This window comes from Habropoda laboriosa, unplaced genomic scaffold, assembly GCF_001263275.1.
Source record: "Habropoda laboriosa isolate 0110345459 unplaced genomic scaffold, ASM126327v1 scaffold257, whole genome shotgun sequence".
Taxonomy (NCBI): Eukaryota; Metazoa; Arthropoda; class Insecta; order Hymenoptera; family Apidae; genus Habropoda; species Habropoda laboriosa.
This window is the reverse complement of record NW_017100369.1, coordinates 64,490-69,806: the sequence shown is the minus strand read 5'-3', so window position 1 is coordinate 69,806 and position 5,317 is coordinate 64,490.

Sequence of the window (5,317 nt, the reverse complement as noted above, 5' to 3'; positions counted from 1 at the left end):
GTTTTTAACAGTTTATATTTTTGAAAATACATCTTTCTGCACTCCTTCTTTGCAAACCCAATAAACACATCGAGCAAAAAAATCTACATCTCACCAGAATTTCTATTAAAGCGATACTCCAGGGGGGTCGAATAATTCCTATCGAGAGATTATTCGTAACGAAAGGGTTCGAGCAGGTGGTCCACTGGTAATCAATCAAAATAAAGATGTAGGAATGATGGATGGAGAGTGTGCGAATGATGGATAGCGAAATGATAACAAAGGGGGTTGCTTTCAAGTGGAACACAGCGTGCGAATATTAAAATTCAGGAATATTCCTAAAATCCTTCTATCAGTCGCAGGAACAACAAAAAGTCTCTATAATTTTGCACGTGAAACATCGATCCAAAGAATTCCTCGAACACGAAAAAAATGACTCGTCAAGCGGGGATGATTCATCGTCGTCTAATTGCGTAATTATCTTTCAGAAGCAATCTCATCGATGTAGCTTCCTGTTTCGCCTGGCTGTATACCTGCGCTGCTTCCTGAGAATTCTAAGCGCCATTGTGTCACCGCATGGTCGTCCGCATCAGCCTTTAATTGAAACCGTGATTCATAATTTTGCAAGTTTTAATAACGCCACGCGATCGTGGGAAGTTACAGCGGGGATGAAATTGCACGTTTACGAGCCACGTTTAATACTCATTGTTCGACAGACGGGAGTCGAGAGAGACTCCCGATTAATCGCGAGCTTCCGTTTTCTTTCTGTCTTTCTCTATTCAAACGCGGTGATTCAGATTTTTGTAAAGGTCCTCCTCGCCGGTAACCGTGATTTACGAGTGAATTAACGCTATGTTTGTCTTCAGATTCCTAGCGGAGATTTGGAATTGTGAAAGGATTGACCAAGGACTGTTGAGTTTCATACACTCGAAGCGAGGAATTTTTCAGTGAATAATTATTCCAGGCGAATTTGAACTGGAGAAATGCTGAAAGAATTGTGGTCTACTTGGTTAGAAGTTTCACGCTGAGAATGAATGGATCATTGAGAAAATTTGAACTGAAGAAACGCTAAAAAATAATACTGGCTTTTATAATTATTTTCATTAATTTATTTACAAGTTTTATACTGAGAATGAATAACTTTTTGAGAAAATTTGAACCGAAGAAACACTAAAAAAATGATGGTCTATTCATTTAGAAGTTTTATGCTAAGAATGAATGAATCTTGAAGAGAATTTAAACAGAAGAAGCACTAAAAGAATTGTGGTCTATTATAGTGATTTTCGTCGATTTACTTAGTCTTTAACAAAGACACTCAATTTTCCTCCAATTCACCATATCTCAGTTCCAGCCATAATTCGCGATCTATCGCTATCAGAGTGACATGACAAGCCGTGGGAAAGAACACCGAGAAAATGACCAATAAATATTCACCACGAGCGCTCGTTTCAAGGAACACGTGCGTGACGCACCGACAGCTAAACCTAAACTCCATTGATCGAGAAGAAAATCTGTAAACAACCGCGCCCTGCAATTCATCGCGAGGATAGTCTCACGATGATCTGGAATGTATAGAAGTACGTAACCGAGTCTATTCTCTGGTTCACCAGGCCTTGAGTCACTATGTCGAACATCTAACGTTCGTGCATACAATTTATTCTGTACAACGAGCTACCTGTTTGCATAACTCGCCAATGCTGACGAATCGTTGGAATACAAAAACATATTTTTTGAAAAATATTGTTAATGAAGTTTCAACTGAATGGATGAAAAGAAGGAGAAGATTCCACTGGACCTTATTTTCAGAAAAATTAAAAAACTTTGTAATAGAAAAACCTATTTTCTGAAAATATGATTAATAAAGTAATTGAATGGATGAAAAGAAGAAGAAGAGGATTTGGAAAAATTAAGAATCTGATTTGTGGCTACAATAATGATTAAAAGCGAACAGCTTTAAAATCATAGTAACGATTCTCAAGTGACAGTCTTCGAATAATTTTAGTAAATAAGCAGCAAAATCATATTTTTCAATTTCGAAAAAATGAGGTCCACTGAAATCTTTTCCCTTCTTCTCGCCTATTCGATTAAACATTTATTAAGAGCATTATTAAACCTTATCTCTTTAAAAGAACTCTAAGACTCCAAAAAAATCGCAGCAATAAATCCCCAAATTTCCCAAAATAGGGTCCACTGTCATCTTCCTTCTTCGATTAAAAACACCATTAAGTCCTATCTCGATCCAAAAAAAAAAAAGAAGAAGAAATGACCTTTACCCTCCCAAAAATGTTCGATCGAACGATTCGCGATGCTCTAAACATAGCCTCGGATTATATTTCACGAGCTCCCGGCTAATTAGCCGAGTCTTCGCCGGCGAAATTGAATTAAGGCGGAGAAGGACGTGGAGAATTTAGGTTTCAATGGCGCGTGCACGTGCGAGGCGCAAGCGGTAACGCAATCGCGAAGAAGAAGGCAGGTGGTTTTTACTTTAAAAGCGCGCCTCGTGTTCTGGCAACTTCGACAATGCTAATCCCATCGGGAGATAATAGGCGCACCAGGTCCCACGTACCGGCCGCAATTCTCTGGGTTCAAGTACGCGACCGTTTACAACACGCAGCCGTGCGTTTCCGCGGCCTTTTTGCCTAACAGCGGTAGCTGATAGATCTTCGCGCTCGTTGTCTTTCACAAGCTCGAAGATGCTGGGGTCTTCTGCCAATTTCTTCCCTTAGAGTTTCCTTTTATAGCCAATTCCTCTAGAGAAAAGAATTGTTCTATTTCCTGCAGAAATGTCGTTAACTTTCATATCGCACTGTTTCTTCCTTGATTTATTTATTTCCAATTTTCCCTTTAAGCTTCCTTTTCTAACCTTCGCGCAATTATTCTCCTTTTGAATTTCTCGTTTTCCTCTTTCTCTCTCTTTCTTCTCTCCAGAAATCTGGTCAATTTTTATATAATTCCTTTTCTACATTGGTTTCTTTATTTCCCATTTTCCTTTTTTTAGTTTTTGCACAATTATTTCTGTTCTTACATTTCTTGTTTCCCTCTTTTCATCTTGGTTGAGGAAAAAATTCTCTTCTCTCCAGAAATGTCATCAATTTTTATATAATTTTTTTTCTACATTGGTTTCTTTATTCTCCATTTTCCCTTTTCTAACCTTTGCACGATTATTCCTTTTGTTTTTGTATTTCTTGTTCCCCTCTTTTTATCTTGGTTGGGGAAAAAATTGTTCTATTTCCTGCAGAAATGTCGTTAACTTTCGTATCATTTTTTCCTTCATTGGTTTATTTAGTTCTTCGTTTGTTAATGGTTGTGGAGTTAGTTGATGCAGTTATGTACCTTGTGCATGTACATACACAGTAAAATTATGATTTCTCCCTATTAAAAACTTTTCTTTTTAATATTAATTATCTTCACTTAATTTTCAAAAGAAAATGTTAAGTTTTCATAAATTTTTGAAATAGCGTAATATCTCTTCCATTTAAAAATGTACATTTCAACAATCATAAAAACAAATAACATAAAAATGTTTGAGGAAGTTACTACAAATATCATTAAGTAATTGCAATGTGCATAATTTTTAAGTATTTATATTTAACTGTATACTCTTAAAAATACTATCATTTATTTATATTTTAGTAAATTTACAAGTGATCAATTACCATATTAACAATTGAGAGTTTTATCTGTGCTCTAGTTTTTTTAGGAAGTCTATGCATGTGAGGTGCCAATTTGCGCAAAAAATATTTCACTTCACTTCTAATAGGAAAAATTGTTTTTCTCATTGTTCTGGTACTTCTCAAGGTACTGATGGAGTTAGTAGTTAGTTCTTTGCAAATAAATGATTTAACGCGGTGAAGGGAATTAGCAAGATTAACTACTTTAAATAGAATAACATACTGTGAGAAAAGTATGAATTGGATTAGTAACAGTGAGATAAAGTGTTCTGATTTTCTGTCTCTTTATCTTACATTTAGTTTACTTATGAAAAGTTCTATTGTGAATATATTAAAAAGTATAGTTAAATTAATTAAATCGACGTCTAATTGACAAAAAAAAATTGCTCTCTTCCTAAAAAATGTCATCAACTTTCGTACCACGTTTTCTTCTTCACCGACTTATTTATATTCTACGTCTGCCAATGATCCAAGTTAGTATTGTACGAAATAGCTTTATTTCCTTTGCAAATAAACGACGATTTAACGCAGCAAAGTATATTAGCAAGAATAATCGACATTGCCAAGTTTCTACTTTAAATACAATAACACGTGATTCAACGCGATGAGAAAAATATGAATTGAATTAGTAACACCGAGATAAATTGCTACGATTTTCCGCATAATATCTTGTACACACCACACGGTGCTATTCTTCGTGGTAAGTATTGCATAAACGTTCTACGAAAGAAAGTCAACTCGTGGGATGTTTCTCGATACAGTGTTCACAAAATAGGTAAAAATTCGCCGAAGAAAAAGAAAAAATTGACATTTTAATTCACTCTCCGACCTCCACCTTCTCCGTCACGTTGCGAATCTTCGTGTATCCTCTCGGTGAAACGACAATAGTATCGCAATTGCACGACAGAAAGGAGCAATTGTCGGTATTATTACAAGGTGGCCGATGAGACGTGGGAAAGCGTGTGATACGTGTTACCGGTATAACGCGAGCACGCTAAAAGAATTATTGAAAATGGAGCGTCGCGAGTGTTGGCAAGGCCGATCGGCTAAATGATTGAATCCTTTTTCATCGATCCACCCGTTGGATTCCTCGGTGAAGGTTAACGACGCGTCGCAGGAGGAAAAATTCAAGGGAAATCAGGCGGAGATGATCGTGACGGGAATCTTAAGACGCAACGACGAAAAACATTTCCGCGTTGAGATTTCGATGAGGCTGAAGTCTGAAATTGGATTCTTGCGTGGATCGTTTCCGAATACGGAGGGAAAATAACAAAAAGGGTGCGAAGAGAGGTGTATTAAGAATTTACTTGTTTTTAATGCTACGAGGTAAAGGGTTAGAGAGAAAATTTTTGGAGAAATATGGAAATTCGTAAAAGAAGATTTTTAAGGCGATATTTTTCCATGGATCATTTTCAGAAATGAAGAGTTAATGAAGAAAAGGATGCGAAGAGAAATATATAGCGAATTTGATTTTAAAGTCCTGGAGAAATATGAAAATTGGTAGAAGATTTTCAAGGCGATATTTTTGCATGGATCATGCTCAAATATGTAGAGTTAATAAAGAAACGGATGTGATCTTGCGAATTTTGTTTTAATAATGTGACAGGGTAGAGGGTTAAAGGGAAAAATTCTGGAGAAATAAAATTCATAGAATTTCAAGGCGATAT